At 41.2% G+C, this 18075-nt stretch overlaps 1 protein-coding gene and 1 long non-coding RNA gene across 15 annotated transcripts in view; one reads left to right on the top strand and one right to left on the bottom strand.

The window, feature by feature from the left end:
- LOC310688766 overlaps positions 1–18075 on the bottom strand; it is an 82158-nt gene that overhangs the window by 42657 nt on the left and 21426 nt on the right. For both annotated transcript variants that reach the window (XR_014517159.1, XR_014517160.1), the window contains exon 2: positions 12067–12128. This is a non-coding gene — a long non-coding RNA (uncharacterized lncRNA). The remainder of the gene's footprint in view (positions 1–12066; positions 12129–18075) is intronic.
- The window catches only part of MEF2C (myocyte enhancer factor 2C), a 178705-nt gene continuing 173879 nt past the window's right edge, over positions 13250–18075 (top strand). For 4 of the 13 annotated variants that reach the window (XM_083465368.1, XM_083465386.1, XM_083465379.1 and 1 more), the window contains exon 1: positions 13315–13492. The gene's annotated coding sequence lies outside the window, so the exon portion shown is untranslated. Of the gene's footprint in view, positions 13493–18075 lie in introns of all 13 variants that reach the window. The other 9 variants (XM_083465370.1, XM_083465371.1, XM_083465385.1 and 6 more) reach the window with 7 other exon arrangements.

The raw sequence follows: 18075 nt of genomic DNA on the forward strand, positions 1-18075 counted from the left end.
ATTTTTTTCATGCAGAATATTTTTTTTTAAGGTTTAATCCCCGGCCTCTATAGGTAGGGCTGGAAAAGGTTCCTATCTGAAACCCAGGAGAACACTTGTCATTCTGTGTAGACATTACTGCACTGGATGGATCATTGATCTGATTCAGTATATGGCAGCTTCATACATTCTTAAGAGATCCTGGTCCTGACTTTAATGCTAGCTCAGAAAGGAAGTTGACAGAGGCAAGCAGATCATTATGACATACAAAATGAAGAACTACCCACAAAGGTGTTCTGAAGAGTGGTACTAGAATCTGTACACCAAATGTGGTAGATGGCAATGCATGATTATTAATGATCAACAAAGCTAGTATGTTACTGTCAACTTAAAACACTAAGAGCAAGGCAGCGTTCCAAACAGCAATTGGATTTTACGGTCTTGTCTTTTCCAGTATTCACTTATGGTTGTTTAAAATAAAGGGAGCATGTCAATAATGCAAGTTTTTGCATTTGTTTAGGATGTCCAATGAATGTGAAGCAATGTCCAAATGTTATTCTGTGGCTGCTGAATATGCCAAATAATCCATCTGCTTCTGCAAAACTTGGCTCCAAAAGCAAACATCCACTTTAAGCAAATTAAATTAATTAAATATCATAGCTCCACCCTTTGGTAGCAAACTAAAATCATGCCAAGTTTCAGCTGCGGCTGCCCTATTGATCTCAAATGTGTATAGCACCGATGGCCAACAGAGGACATTGAAATGGGCAACAATGTAAGCCAATCACCACCACTCAATTTTTGCAGAGATATCTACATGTTTTACATTTGGAGGAGGTTTCACTTGACTAGAGACTGGAGGTGCCTCTGGTTAGGTGGCCACAAACTGATTTCCGGATTTTATGTATAAAATAGTGCCTTTCAGCTGGCAGAATGACTCAGCAGGATCAAGATTAGTATACTATGCAAAATTTGTGTTCAAGGGCAGAAGTGAATGATTTTGAAACAAAGAAGGAAAATTTGATGGGAAAGACATCTGTTTAGCTCTGCTCAGATTTCACCCTGGGTGGGAGCCCCATCTTTCCATATACCAGCTTGTTCCATTCCAAATATCTTCTATTTATGCATGCAAGATAGACCGATCAATGTATAGGTACATAGAACTTTCATGGCCAAGGGATAGTGCATCTCTGAGTGCTGCACCCTATAGGTGAACTTCTAGAGGTATTTAGCTGCAGATGGAAGGCAAGTCTTTCTTCTTCTTTCTGGTGTTTCTTACCCAATGTTTGCTTTCCTGGCATATTTGAAAAAGGAACTGAGTTCAACTAACTTAACCTGCATCCAGGGCTGGTTCTACCATGAGACAAAGTGAGGCAGCTGCCTCAGGTGGCAAATACTAAAGGGAAAGGAGTGGACAGAGCTGTGTATGCATGTGCCATGCAGTCTGCTCTGTACCTGCTAAGCCAGTCTTCTGCCTTCAGGTACAGTGCAGGATACTGAAGCAGAATGCAACTGCCAGCCTGGCCAGTTTTTGGACATGGAGTGTATCCTTGGCCTCAGGCAGCCCAATGTCTTGGATCCATCTGAAAGTGAATTGTTGCTTGGATCTCTGCTATTGTACTTCATGCATCATAACAGGCAGTATGGCATAATGTAAAGCATTTAGATCAAAATATCCAAAATAAAGGGGCAAGTTGATGATGGACTATTTTGCTGGGGGCAAAATGCTGTCATACAGCACTGAAAGCTACAAGGGTCCTACAAAACGCTGTCATGCAGCATGCAAAGCTACAAGGGTCCTAGGTAAAGGTAAAGGTACCCCTGCCCGTACGGGCCAGTCTTGACAGACTCTAGGGTTGTGCGCTCATCTCACTCTAGAGGCCGGGAGCCAGCGCTGTCCGCAGACACTTCCAGGTCACATGGCCAGCATGACGACGCTGCTGCAGCGAACCGGCACCAGAGCAGCACACGGAAACGCCGTTTACCTTCCCGCTATAAAGCGGTACCTATTTATCTACTTGCACTTAAGGGTGCTTTCGAACTGCTAGGTGGGCAGGAGCTGGGACCAAACAACGGGAGCTCACCCCGCCACGGGGATTTGAACCGCCGACCATGCGATCAGCAAGTCCTAGGCGCTGAGGTTTTACCCACAGCGCCACCCGCATCCCCCACAAGGGTCCTACATGGAGATAAAAATTGGCAGCCTGTAATGTCCCATTGGAAGTGGGCATTGCTAGCATTGCTAGGAAGCCTGGAAACAACAGACCTGCCTTGTGTTGTCCCCAAGCTCTGAATCAGCTAGATCTACAGGTTTGGGTCTGCTCATTATCTTCATCCCGGGACCTTTAATAAGTTCACTTTCCTCCCACTGTACAGCTCTGAGTGTCTTCATCCTCACTAGGGATGAATTCAATTCTGCATGCTATCTCCTCCATCTCAAACTCCTTCTGCCTTCAGAGTTCATCCTCCTTAGCCAGCAATCCTTTCCTGCCCAGGAAGGTCGCATAGGTCATCCTGGGAAAGGAGGAAATGCATTGCCCAAAAACATAGCATGGCATTTTCATGTGTTGATGAAAATTTAGAAATCATGTGTACTGTTTAAAGAGAAATACAGTGCATCTTACTATGGGGAGGGGAGCAGCCTGCCTACCAGTTCAACCTGCAGTCCAATGGCTAAGTGTCGATGGGCAACTTCAAGGCCCTTGCTCTACCTTTGGATGGTTCTTTATCCTTCATCTTGACTTAGACCAGACAGCCTCTCAAAACAGACGTTTGTCCCCTGGCAGCCTTTCAAATAAAGCATGGCACATATCCACCTGCTCCTGCCACCTGTTGTTCTTTGCTTCAGCCCACTGGCCTTGGCATTATTCTGCCAGGAATCCTCATCTCTGGCCTGAGGCTCCGCTCTTACTTTTTCCATTCTTCTCCCTCCTCAACATGTGACTCACTTGCTTTGTCCTCACTGTTCCCCACCCCCACCTCTAGCTCTTATATATATGAAAGCACAGGCTCCTCCTCTCCTCTTCTCTTCTCCTTTATCCTCATCCTTTGCCTCCCTGTCTACATGGAAACTGGAGTGTGTGGCTATAGATGTCAGAAGCTGGATGCCAGCTTGCCAAGCCTGATGATTCGTACTGAAGGGGGGGGGGGGAGTTAAGGACCCCTGACAGTTAAGTCCAGTTGCAGATGACTCTGGGGTTTTGGCGCTTATCTCCTTTTATAGGCTGAGGGAGCCGGCGTTTGTCCACAGACAGTTTTTCCGGTCAGCATGTGGTCAGCATGACTAAGCCACTTCTGGCGCAATGGAACACTGAAACCAGAGCAGCACATGGAAATGCCATTTACCTTCCCACCAGAGCGGTACCTATTTATCTACTTGCACTTTTTGGTGTGCTTTAGAACTGCTAGGTTGGCAGGAGCTGGGACCAAGCAACAGGAGCTCACCCTGTCATGGGGATTCAAACCGCCAACCCAAGAGGCTCAGTGGTTTAGACCACAGCGCCACCCGCATCCCCTTCATACTGGGTAAAAGGTAAAGGTACCCCTGCCCGTACAGGCCAGTCGGGTCCGACTCTAGGGTTGTGCGCCCATCTCACTTAAGAGGCCGGGGGCCAGCGCTGTCCGAAGACACTTCCAGGTCACGTGGTCAGCGTGACGAAGCTGCTCTGGCGAGCCAGCACCAGCGCAGCACACAGAAACGCCGTTTACCTTCCCGCTATAAAGCGGTACCTATTTATCTACTTGCACTTAAGGGTGCTTTCGAACTGCTAGGTGGGCAGGAGCTGGGACCGAAGACGGGAGCTCACCCCGCCACGGGGATTCGAACCGCCGACCATGCAATCGGCAAGCCCTAGGCACTGAGGTTTTACCCACAGCGCCACCCGCGTCCCTGTTATTGGTCCATCTAGTGCTTCCCTGGCTACACTGACTGATAGTGGCTCTCTAGAATTTCAGACAGGAGCTTTTCCTAGCCCTAAAGGCACCAGGGGTTGAACAGGGACCTTCTGTGTGCAAGGCTCTAACACTAAGCTACAGTCCTCCAAGGCCCCTGCTATCCCTTCTTCTGGTTCTTTTATCTTTAAACCACATGTGGATGGACAACCTTTCAGACAGGAGTCTCCTTTGACATATTAAAAACCGTCTTCTGTAAAGTAGGACATGCAGCCAGCCTATTTCTAGCGTATTCCTCCAATCCTTATTGAGATATTGGGTACAAGTGAGAGAAGAGCAATTCTGCTGTTTCTTAGCAAGCATCTGAACATGCTTCTTAGCAGGATTCTCTCATGGGGAAATTGACATGCAGTCAGGGTCAGCTGTGCTGCCAAAGAAAGGAAGGAAGATATATTTTCTGTAGTGAAGAAATATGCTCACTTTTGCACAGAGGGTGCTTTACACAAAGTAATATGATGGATTTTAAAAGAAAAGCTCACAATATGAGCTGACTTCTCACAGTATTCATGCTACGCTCCTCTGTGCGTGTGTATTTTAATATATTTTGGAGGACAATGATAGGCATGAGCTCAGAGCGAAAAAAAAGAAGAAGAATGCAGTAATCCAACAAACAAATGCTGAGTTGGTGGAAAAAGCTTTGCTCATGTTACAAAATAATATTGCCCAAGACGAGTTGTGTGATGCACTCCAAACAGCTAATTAGAGCAGATCAATGAAAGCTAGAAAGATATGTGACAGTTGTGTGTCATCAAAAATGTACCTGACCTATCATCCAATCCCCATGAGAAGATGGCCCTGGTAAGTACTCTGCAGCAGCCATCCTCAAAGCACTAACCTGACAACACACCAGAATAAGCAATTTTTAGCTTCTGCCGCAGCAGTTCTCAGACCATTTCCTGATCACGTGTTCCTTTAAAGAAAAAAAAAAGCAACTTAGGACCAAATTCCAGGGCCAGCCCAAAACACTCTTGGGGCTGAAGGACAAGATGACTTTCCCCATCTCTCTATGTACAGAAACTGACAGGACTGACAGCTGGAACTTACTGTAACACTGGTCATGGGACAGTGTCCTCCACTTCACTTGAAGACAGCTGGCTACTTTAGGGAGTGCATAGCAGGTCACATGGCACATACAGCTCTATCCTCCAATGCCTTGCCACTACCACCCCCAACACATACCTGCACTGAAATAAGTCCTGGAGCGGCACTCCCTCTCCACTATACCACTGGTTTCTGGGGATAAAATGTAGCATACAAATGGTTGGCTGGCATCCATCTGTCTCTAGAGATAATGGGGTGCATCTCCAGAGGTGTAGCACATAAATATACCATTGAGTAAAAGAAAAAAATATTGGTATTTACTCTGGACACTTCTAATTCAAAATAGCCCCTCTTAGTTTCAAACTTTCTTGTTTTTAATACTGATGTAATTGCGCAGCATTACAGATCTGCCAAAAAACTAAGTTCTTGGCTTCAATTTAAAAAACTTTGTTCGAAGTCGCTAATTAATTATTTTCCTTTTACACCTAGTTCTTCTTTAACCTAAAAATATTCAGTTTTATAATATAACTCTTGGCAAGCTGAAGAGACTAAATAGGCAACTAAATACTAAAAGCAAAACTATGCAAAACAGCAAATATCACGAAAGCTTAACACTAAATAATCCACACAATGGATAAAGCAGACGTCCATCTGGCCACAATCAAGAAGGTGGCCTTTTCTGTGATGATGCCCACTCTCAGAAATAGTCTCCCCCTCTCCTGACCAAAAAAAGGTATACACAAATATCTGCGCAATTCAACACATGCGAAAAATGTTTCTGCTTTCTATAGTTTTTGCTAGCTCCTGTTCTCTGCTGCTGTAGAACTTTAAGGCTTTTTTAACCACTTGGTTGTTATACATTGCTTTTTTATATTGTATTTTATGATCTGCTGCAAACATGACAGGCAGCATATACATATTTTTAATAAAGAAACAAAATTAATATTAAGAATAACCACAATAATAGTAACTTTTGTTTATAAATAGACACAATTTGGTATGCAGTGTAAGCTACAACCCTTGGGTACCCGTGGCATTATAGAACAGCAGTACACAAAACATTATTAGGCATCTGTGAAACCAGCTGAGAATATATTCTTTATTTACTTATTGCACACTTTTTTACCAAAGTTGTACAGTGGAACCTCAGTTTGCAAACTTAATCCGTTCCGGAAGACTTCTGAAAAGTTCAAAAACCAAGGATCAATGGGCTGGCTGCAAAGTCAATGGGGGGGGGGGATGAAAAACGTGCCTTGGAAGCCATTCAGCTTCTGAAAATCATTCGAAACAGGAGCATTCATTTCGAGGTTGTCGGCACTCAGGTTCCGAATTCTTCGGCTTCCGAAGCGTTCAGTAATCGAGCTTCCATTGTACTTGCATGAAAATCCAATTTAATAGAATTCCAGTTGCACACCAGTTCATTCAATATTATGCAAAAGATTCCAGAGGTTTGTTTGTGTTTTTCATTTGCAATAGCACTGCATCGTGGATTTTCTAGATGCAAAATTGCCTAAATAATTAAATCAGTGTTCACAAGGATGCGTGTTTGGCTCGTAAGAATGAGGATGGCTTTGCCACAAAACTTCAATGAATGATCCATGCTGCTAAGTTGGAGGTTTCCAAGGATGCTTAGGCAATCCCGTGCTGAAAATTATATACTGTAAGCATCCAAACCTCCCGGCCACAGCCTTCTTCTCCTAGCTCTGTAGTCTCAGGCTGGTAGGGCAGAGAGTAGTGTGGAGGTTCTCTTTCCTATCAGGCAGATTCCTAAATAAGGCTAGCATGCCGATTTTCCCAGTTCCTCTACCAGGCATAGGCTGGTAGGAGAGGAAAAAGGCTTGGCGGAGGGGGGGCTCCTACCTGCTTCCTATCTAATCAGAGTGGAGAGAAGCATCTGTTCTACATTCATCAGCAACTGCACCTCAAAATTCTGCACATCTGAGTGCATCCAGAATGGTTGCCAGAAAAGCTTTCAGCCTGCCATTTGCACTTCCGTTCCAACTCCCCCTCATTTTCTGCACCCCCTTCCATTCAGTTAACATTCTGTGGTCACAGAGCACACTGTTTTGAGGTACCACCCTCCTTTAGGGGGTTTTCTAAATATTTTTGAACATCTGCAAAACCTGGGGTTCCCCCCCCCCCAAGTCGGCTGATACCTACCTCTTGTGCGTGGAGGGTACCACTTTCACCTAATAAGGATGAACACTCAGAGATCCACACTCAGAGACCTATCAGCCTATAGGACACTAATAAAAGCATCATAAGCCACCAAAGTGGTTGCATCACTGCATTTGACAGACCCCAAGTTAAAACAAAGGAGATGCAATGGTTTGTCTTGGTTAACCAGGCTAGCTGTGCTTTCCCTTGTGAAGAGTTAGCTGGAAATTACCCAGTGATGCTCCAGCAATTGCTCAATTGCGTGGGCAAACCTGCTCATTCTTATAACTTTACTTTGCAAAACCACAAGAATTGTGGCAAGAAATCCAGTTTACCTCATCTGCAGGAAGTAAATATAAAAGCTGGTCCATTCCTCACCCCATTTCTGCTGGGCTGGAGCTATGCACTTCTACAATGCAAGTACCCAGCAGGACTCCATGTTTTGACCACATCCTTTTCTTGGCTTTTATGTTTAGCATCTTTGCATCATTGTAGTAGATCAGTGCCTGCTCTCAGTGATGAACTGAATGAGAGCCAATAACCTAAAGCTTAATCCAGATGAGATTGAGAAACTGTTAGTGGGAGGCTCCCCAAGCCACATGGGTGGAGTTTAGTCTGCCCTAGATGGAATTACACTCCCTCTGAAGCAGCAGGTGCATAGTTGGGGGTTACTTCTTTATCCATTCAGATTGCTTGAGGTTCAAGTGGCCTCAGTGGCACAGAGCTTTTGCCAGTGGCCCAGCTGAGCCCCTCTCTGGATGGGGACAGCCTAACTTCTGTTGTCGACACTCTGGTAACCTCTAGAATAGATGACTGCAATTTGTTGTATGTGGGACTGCCTTTGAAGATGGTTCAGAAGCTGTAGCTGGTGCAGAATTCAGAGGTCTGAGAATGTAACACCAATCCTGGTGCAACTGCACTGGTTACCAAATAATTTCTGGGCTCAATTCACATTGCTGGTTTTGACCTATAAAGCTCAGGAATACTTCTTCAGACATAAAATGTCCTGTACAGTGAATTCATCATCTGAGACCCTTCTCCTTGTGCCCTGTCTGAGGGAGGCATGCAGGGTGGCAACACGAAAACAGACCTTTTCAGTAGCAGCTCCCCATCTGTGGAAAGATTTCCCGAGAAAAGCACACCTGGCACCATCATTGCCTGTTTTTAGGCACAATCCAAATACATTTTTATTAACCCAGACCTTTGGTCATTAATTGAGAAGGTAACTAATTATAACTGGGGCCTTCCCCCCACTGTAATAATAAAAGTATGTACAAACACATAACCATCCAAACAATAACATAATCATACACGGAGCATATTTTAGATAAAAAACAAATTGAAGACATGCAGTTAGATTTAGCCAAGAGGCCTCTTTTTAGTGCTTATCCTTTTAAATGAGGTAGGTAGGATTTGCACAAGATCTTGTTTTGTTGCTGTTTTCTATTTGGCTTTAGTGTTTCTTGTATTTGTATTATGTAAGTTGCTTTGAGACACTCAGGAAGTGATGAATATATACAATAATACCTTCATAGGCATTGGGGGTGAAGTTATCTCAGGCAAAAAAGAGAGAAATACACCAGTCTCTATATTTTTACCATGTCCCCCATTGTAATAATAATAATAATAATAATAATAATAATAATAATAATAATAATATATCACCCTTCATCCATAGATCTCAGGGTGGTTCACAGCATAAAAATACAAGATAAAACACAAAATACATGATAAAAATAAGAACAAAAATAAGCCAAGCCAATAAACCTCCCTCCTTCCCACAGACACATTTCAAAGGATCTGGGATGTTAGTCAGCCCAAGGCCTAGTTGAAGAAGAACCTTTTTGCCTGGCACCTAAAGGTGTATAATGAAACATCCCCCAAAATAAAGAGCAGCAGTTGCAACAACAGTGGCAAAAAACCCTCTTAGTACTACTAATAATTAAATTATTATTTTCAGGATTCCAGCCAGCCAGCAGGCCATGTCCTTTTCCAGGATATGGAACTGTCCAACTGTCCATACCAGCCCTTCACCCCTTGGAAAAGTATCTCCTCCTCATCTGGAAGCTGGACGGTAATAAGAACAGACACTCATGGGGAGAAAATAAAATATCCCCACCTCCCGTACCAGTCCTCCTCTTCATCTCCCTGTTGCAATGACCGCTAACACAAAGGACTATAGAAGATGTTGCTCTCCCAGGAACTCTTTCAGGAGTTCTTGTGAAAACCAACATCTACCGTAATCCCGTGGGTTCCAGTCCACTGTTAGCCAGCACTATGGGAAGAAAGGGAGGAGGAGAAAATTTCCATCCAAGCAGGGGGGGAGGGTATTCAGGGCTAATGTGCCCCTCTCAATTTGACACAGGCTTTCCAAGTGCCTGTCATTCTTTTTCTAGCCTGGCTCGGGAAAACTTCACTGGTGCCTCTAATTTTAATATTGTGCTGAGGCGCATTTAGAACCATCTTCCATTATTTTGTATGAAATGCATATTTCGTCCCACTGCACATGCCAATAATTTTGTTTGCTAGTTTTATGTTGAATAGGCAACAGTTGGAACATCACACACACACCCTTACCAACCCCATTTTAAGCAAAGTAAGAATGAGAAGTGCCTAAAATGGCTGCCCAAGTAAATATCTGGTTCTAAGTGTCAGAGCACAGCAAAGTCCCCAATCCGCTCCTCCGCAAGGGGGATGACTTATCTAAGGCCTTGGAATAGATCCAACCATTTTCGACCAGGTTCTAGAATCACAATGCTTAAGTAAACTTCTATAAAGAATCCGTACGCATACAGACCTGAAGAATGATGCGGAATCCGAAGCAGGCATGTGGTAAAGTAACATTTTTATTGCAGTAAAAGAAGTTTAATATAGAATGTCTGCAATACCATTCTGGCTTATTGAGCAGAGAATCTGTGGGATCATTCATGCCATCTGCACTCAGCAGGGACGGGTTGCTGAGAAAAGTTAGCAAATAAAAACAATAAAGAAAGTAAATGAAAATAATATGCAGAGTGATAAAAATAGGGAAGCCAGAACTCTAAACCAGTTGGATTTCAGTTACCTCCGCTGGATCTTTCAGCAGAGAAATGTGTTGCGGTAACGGCTATATTTAATGAAATGCAAATATAAGAACCTAGTCCAGGTAGGGGAACTGCTATTTACCTGATTGAGGCTGTAATTCATAAACTACTTAATCGGGATTAGTCAGTGAAATCCATGCAAAATGAAGCTCATTTTAAAACAGATCTTTTTCTCTCTTCATTTTCAAAGGTAACAGATTCATAATATTATCTCACTGGAAACTCTGAAAAAAATGTTTTAACTGCTTGTGTCTGGAATTTTTGCAAGACTTCACACTCTAACAAAAAAAAATTATCTTCGTATTAGAAGGCATCATTGGAATTTTTTCTTCTTTTTTGTAGTAACCTTTTTTTGTTTTGTTTTGTTTTATATTATTTGTTTTCTATTGCTTTTTTGCTTTTTTTGGGCTTTTTGTTCCATTAGAAGACTATAAAGATATTAGAAGACTATAAAGACAATACCATCATTTTCAAAACATTTGTTAGAGCTAAGTACATAAATACCAGTTATTAACCACTCCAAAGTCTGCTGGAACCACAGTGCCTTTACTCTTTTTCAGGTTTAAGTAGACTTTACTGGAAAAGAGGTTTCATTACTATTCTTGGACATCATGCCCAAGAAGGATCTATCTGTTCTTTTCATGGTCAGGCCTCATTTCCCAGTTATATGGAAACTAGATTAAACCCTTTCTTAGTGATCTTGCTAGGTGCAAATGTCCATACTACAATATTACAATACTACAACTTTGTTCTGAAGAAAAGGGCACTAATGCCATGAGATTAACTGATAAAAAGTACTTGTGGACATGATAGACATCTGGGCATCCAAAAACAAGTGTGGATGTTTCTTAGCTCCCTGGCTAAGAAACTATTATTTCAGGGAAATTGATCTCCCTTGCAGAAAAGAAATTTGAACGCCTCCAGATCACAAAGGCCACCTACAACCATATCCTCCATTTTATCTAGATTCAGCTTCAATTGGTTTGCCTTCATATATTCCTAGATGTCAGTCTATAACCAAGATTACTGTTGACCAGGCATAGGCAAACTCGACCCTCCAGATGTTTTGGGACTACAGCTCCCATCATCCCTGGCTAACAGGACCAGTGGTCAGGGATGGTGGGAACTGTAGTCTCAAAACATCTGGAGGGCCGAGTTTGCCTCTGCCTGCTGTTGACTCTTAACAAGTATGTGTGAGATCCTAAGTTCTACTATCTTCAGAGCACAACACTACCATCACTTATGCCTCATTATCTTCATGAATATTTCCACCCAAGGCTGCAGCCTACACACAAATACTCTAGCCTTTAAAAATAAAGGCCTTTTTAAAAAACGATTTCATTTGATTCAAACACACTGCATGCAATTCTGACCTCTCACTCTAGTCAAAGATTTCGTGTTGCCTGGCTAATTCTATGACCTAACAATCAAGGTATAAATGCTTTGAAAATCTTCCTATTTTATTTTGTTGGGGGGCTGGGTGGGATACAATAAGAGCACTGCCTAACTACTAAGTAAACAAAGAAGCAGCTTTGTTCCAGTACTAACAGAGGTTCCAAGTTTCAAACTCCTATTCACTGGGTCTTGAAGAAGGTAGCTTGCATTTTTTGGTGTGTGGGGTGTGTGTGTGCGTGTGAATAGCTAGAGAGTCTGAACCTCAAACACACAATTTTTAAAAAACATGATGAAAGCATAAGGGCTTTGTTATGGCACACACAACACCCCAAACCTGTTTCCCCTTTACGAGCTTCTAAAAAGTATCTCCCATATAATTATTAAATGAAAACACTCACTTACCCAGTACTCAGCCTTTAAATCTTGAATAAGAGACATTCACTCTGAGAGAGGTACTTACCGTGTTTCCATGGATACTGGATGATGCCAATCAGGTCCATGTTTTTATCTGAAAGTGGTACCCTGCAGAGAAATGAGTTTGGTGAGTAGCTGTTTATGTGCAGTAAGTAAATAGGAAGCTTGTTTATTTGACAAAGGGCCTGTGACCCAGCCTCCCCTTCCCAATACCTCTCATTCTCTCTCCCCTCAACCCTCCCCCCTTTAAGCACAACAGTACTGGGGCATGTCGTCAAATAGTTTGTGTAGTTTCCTGCCAAATTGCTGAAGATCAGGATTTTGGTAATGCAGATAGATCTTTTTCCTGGTATTTCACCCATTTGGTGAATTAACAGTACTAATGGTAACTACCAGATTCCCCCCCCCCCCCAATAGCTAGTACCATAGACTTTTTTTCTCTCCAAGCAGAGGCAGATGAGTAACAATAGGTTACATAAATACAATAGAAGTTACATAGTCAAAAACAGCCTGTGAGTTGTGTGTGTGTTGTTACCAGGATGAATAACAATAGCAGACTGGCGAGACATAAATGTCCTTACCTTAGTCTAGAAAGGAGAAAAAATCCAGAATGAAAGTGCTTCGAGGTTTAACAAGGTTTTACTTATACACATTTGCTCTGATTCCTCAATTTTTGAAGCCTCTGTGTAATTCTGAAATGCAGTCTCTTAACACGACATTCTAATTTGGGGAGTGAGATTACTGAATCCTCTTTGAGAAGTTTTAGGTTTCTAATATTTCTCCGGATAAAAGTAAGAGTGAAAAGGGAAAGAAATCCACTTTAATACTTAACATAGTTTAATAACCCGAATGATGTGTGTTCTGTTTCCATTTCTAAAGAAGTTTCCTTCCAGCTGTAATTAAAAAGTACAAAAAGTTGTCTTGTTCTAAAATTATTCTTGGAAATAAGTTTTTTTTTTTTAACTTCACTGTAAAAGAGGGGTATTCCCACCCCCATCCCCACACTTTTTTTCTTTTACTTTCGGCCATCTGAAAGTCATTTCATTTTGCTTCCTCCCAAGAAGTGATTTTTGGATAAAGCTACTGATTTGATATTTTCCAATTGAACTTACAGCTTGCTTTGTGGACAGAGTAATTCTATGTTCTTTCGCCAGAGCTGACAAAGGTCTGCTTGTCAGTGATACCTTTTACAGCTAAATTTACTCTCGAGTGACAGGAGCAGGTGGGGCCAGGCATGCCAGACACTTGTGCATGGAAATCACGCATCTTACAGGTCAACAGCAAAGGGGAAAAAGCTTGTGCCTTCATAGCAGAGGGTGAGTGAGGCAAACAGGACCCAAACTGGGGGGTTTCTCTTCAAAGCCAGCTGGTCTGGCTTTATTCTACAGGAATTTTTTACCTGTCAGTTTAATCATCGAAACCCTCAGCAGGTGCTGACGGGTACATCTTCCTGGAGAAGAAGAAGGGCACTGGTGAGTTTAAATAAATAAAATCCTTTTTCATATATTATATATATATATATAAATAGAGTTGAGGCTGATCTCCCAATTCTACTATAGAATTCTGCCTAGGACCAGGAACCGCAGGTAAGTTTTCAAAAACTTAAGGGATTTTTTTTATTTAAAAAATGAGACACATTTGGAAACATGCTTCTTTCTAATAATTCCTTTGACAAAAGAAACTTTCACGACCAAGATCCAGTGTTTTATATTATTGTCGCTTTTTGGAAAAGGTATTCTGAAGACTAAATGCTGAGAATATATATGTTTAGCATGCGGGGGGGGGTGGAATTGGCAGGAAAGCTAGGAAGCACATACCCCCCCCTTTCAAAATGATTTTCCTTTTTTTAAAAAAGTGAGAAGTGAAAAGAATATGTTCCATTTTGTTTCCCTCATTCTACCTATGATTCTGTATTTGTTTCTGACCCCTGTTGAACGTCCTATCAGATATAATGTACAGGAGTGAGTTTTTCAATCAAATGGGGAGTGAATGTGGAAGACTTTTTAAAATTTTAAGACGTTACTGATCAAAGGCAACCATACATTATATACTGGAGGTGTCACTGGGGAAAGAAGTTGGATTATGAAACAAAACTACGTGTGAATATAATAGTGTATTTGCACCCTGATTTCACTATAATTGCATCATGTGTGCTGTTTGAACAACTGTTAATTTCATAAAACCGCCATTCTGCTGGTGGAGTCTACAGAGAGGAACATTTTTTCAGGACAATCTTATTTTAATTACTGCAAAGACGTGGGGGGGAAAGATCAAATGCTAAGGCGTATTTTAGGGAGGAGCAGAATTTTTATGATGAATTTCTATTTTCACAAGCTTGTGCTTTTAACTGTGCTTCACAGCAGTTCTTACAAACTGTCAAACAAATTGAAAGCATTTCTGTAAACAAGTAATCAAGTTTTTTTATTTAAAAAAAAGAGGGGGGAGAAGAAGAAGAAGACAAAGTCTATATACAAAGAGAACATATGAAACTGCTTTTAACAACCAGATTCCATACTGACATACTGCCTGGCACGCAAGTTTAAAGAGCACAGAACAACAGATAGATAAATTGTGACATTAATTTGGCACTGAAGGTTATTCTGCTTGGAAAATAAGCACGGGAGTTTTAAAGCCAGGATTGTTCAACAACTTTAAAGAGATTTTCTACATGGAATATTTGATTTTCCCTATGTATGGAACATGAAGTCCAGGGGTTACTGATCTCAAGAAATGGGCGAGGTTTTTCAAACACTGATCGGTTTTTCAAAGTAAATGCAAACAATTTCCTTTTTTTTCCCCCTACAAGAAATTTGTGTTTAAGATCACAGCCTTGGTCTGCCTGTCTGTCTTGTTCATGAAAAAAAAATAAAAAATGAAGCATGCAGAACAGCTGATTTGTCTTTATAACTGTCCTAAAACCAGGCAGCTGCCAAAGCAGAATGCCATTGACACAGACATTTGCAAGAACAGTTTTCAGTTTGTGAACTGTCACTGTAGGTCACTTGATTTGATACAATGACACAAATTATGTTCAGAAAGAAGGGGAAAATATGTAATCGGTAACTTAATTGGCTGTTTAAGGAACCTGAACCTGTGTTTCCTCTGATATCAATCCAAGACTAAAATCCTGTGCACACTTGCCTGGGATTAAGCCATATGAAATACAGTGGGGTTTACTTCCAAGCAAACACGAATAAGATAGCACTGCATGGAGCTATACACTGATTGATAATACCTAAATATGTAGCATACCACATCATTTGCTTCCTAGGCTGTGACCTGTTGAACACAGGGGGACTTATTTTGAGTAAACAGGCAAAGAAGGTTGCCTTTAATTTCTGAAAATCCTCCATGCCCATTATCTTGAAAGATAAATAATTCTAGAAAGTTTTCTTTTTTAAAAGCAAAATAGATACCTATCGGAAATTATGAAACTGTACAAATTCATGAGCAATGGCAAAAATAGTAAGCTACAAACTGTTTTTCTTTTTGTGGAATCAAGACACCTGAGCTTCTGTTAATGTGACTCACTTAATTAAAATCTTTGTAAATAGAGTTTGTAGCCTGAGTTCCTTCTGTTTAAAAATTAGTCTGTTTTGTTACACCTGAAATCATAAAGTAGTTTACTTCTTTTGAATAAGAAACCTAATTTTGTGTATTGGCAATCATATATGCAACTTATTTAGCTTCATACTGATTAACCCTGATCATTAGCTTTTGACATTGTTACCATATCATCTAAATATCTGAGTGTGACTGAATAATAAAGGGCTAACATTTATCTACTAACAGATAGTATCTGTTAAATGGACCTTTCCTCTCGTCAGTGAAATTTAAAATAAATAAATGTTGTTGTTTATTTAAAGGTTGGATGGTTTAAAAAGCAGAATTGGTGCACTTTTGTCCTTTTCCTAAACACATGCTCAGGAGTGACTGAAACATGCTCAGGAGTGACTGAAACTGCCATCAATAGCTATGTATATTCAGAATTGTAGACTCTTAAGATTTGTAAACTGCCCCGGAGGACCTTGAGTCCAGTCCCATTATTTAAGGCAGTCTAACCCGCATCTCAAGCTTTTCTGATGGGAACATTCACAGTATTTGCATAAAACCTTGCAAGGAATAACATTCTGGAACCTCCATTGGTAGTTTACTGTTGCAGAATTCTTCCTAGTTCTAATCTTAAAATTTTGTTTGTGTAATGTGAGGCGGGTGCTTTGTACTCTATACTTGGAAGATATGGGGCATGGTCACTGGGGACTTCGTAATAGGCAAGCCCTGTCAAAATACACCTTGCCTGGCCCCTGTTCATTGCAATGAGATTTCCACCAGGGGACTTCCACATAGATTGTGCATATAGTTACTCTTTTCCTTCTTTCTCACACCCTTTTAAATAGCTAAAAACAGCTCATGTGAGCCCCACAACATCTTTTTAGGGGGGAGGGGGGCTAAATATACTCTGTTTATCCAGATTTTCCAGATAGACCTTTTATTATCCATTCCATTCCTTTATGTAAAAACGACAACACCCAGCAACCTAGTTCACTTTTCTACTACTTCTTTGTCTTTACCAGTAAATTGTAAAACTTGACAAAGTTGTCTCTATGTATTTTCTCTAACTGTGACTCACTGGAAGTACAGAAGTTTTGCATATGCTATTCCTCCTTCCAAGCCTAGAAAGCCATGAATGTGTCATATACTTTCAAAGCAATGCATGCCTTTCTTTCTTTCCCTTGCACTAGGGAAAACGCATAATAGCTTTAATGAAATTAAGAGAATGGACAAAACTGCTGAAATTATAATCTTGCACAATTGCCCTTGCATACATCTGTTTGCATATATATTTATTGATATTTCTTTTTAAAAGGTAAGTGATACAGCTGAAAAGCCAATTTGCAAACTGGTTTTCCTTTTGTGTGTGCATTAGATGCAGTATTCCTGCAGCGTAAACCCAATGCTCCTCTTCCTAATCATTTAATTTAGAGCAGTCTTGAAAAGTACAAAAATATGGCCTAAGAACAAAATATTCTATCAGAATCGCTCAGGTACTACAAGACCACTTGAGTGGCAGGTATAGTAAGTTATTCTTCCTGGAAGGAACTGTTACACACCAAGGGCAATTGAATGAGTAGAAAATTGTTAAGTTCTTAGAATAAATTATAGATCATATGAACCAATACTCTCAAAATCAGCCATGCTCCGATTGTGACTCCTCACTAATCCCTGAAATTAATTGAATACTTCCTTGACGTTGTCACATTCAGAGCTATTTGACCCTCCCTTTCTTCAATGTATTCTCATTCAATCATCTTGGGCGATTATCAAACACCACATTTTAATTCTACTCCAAGCCTGCAATAGATTAGCCTTTTTGTATTTCAGTCATGGCCTCACAGTCGAGTTCCATACTATTGGGGATCCAGCAGTTTAGGAAACTTGCAAAACAGCATCACTTGCAAAATATCCATATAGCTGTCTCAAGACTCTGGAAAAAAAATACAGGAGTATAGGCATATAAATGAAAAGAGTCTAATGTGGCATCAAACACAACTATGAACCAAAATGTACTATGGTGAAAAGTGGCAGACTCTGTTCTTCTATCACTCTAGTATGTTATCTTGGAACATACTCCTCCAGAGTTAACGCCAAAATGAAAGCTGCCCTGACAGGCTTTCCTGAGAAAGATGAAGCAGACTCGTTCTCTCCTGCTCCAAAGAGACATTAGAAATTGAAAGGAATCGGATCTGGGTTAAATATTAGGAGGAACCTCCTAACAGTAGCAGCTGTTTGACAGTGTCTTTTCTAGAGGCCTGTCAGAAACACTGCAGCTGCACCCTGTATTGTAGATCATGCACTGAGCTGGGGGTTGAGCTAGGTGACTTCCAAAGCTCCTTACCAACTCTAAAATCCTGAAATCTTCCCTGATCAACACAGGTCACATTCACTCCATACGTTTAAAACATATTCATGCCACTTTTGCAACCATGTCTTCCCCCCAAAAAAATCATGTGAATTGTAGTTTACCATGCACAGAGGCACAATTCCCAGCACCTCT

Source organism: Podarcis liolepis, assembly GCF_965112155.1.
Source record: "Podarcis liolepis genome assembly, chromosome: 11".
NCBI classification, from domain to species: domain Eukaryota; kingdom Metazoa; phylum Chordata; class Lepidosauria; order Squamata; family Lacertidae; genus Podarcis; species Podarcis liolepis.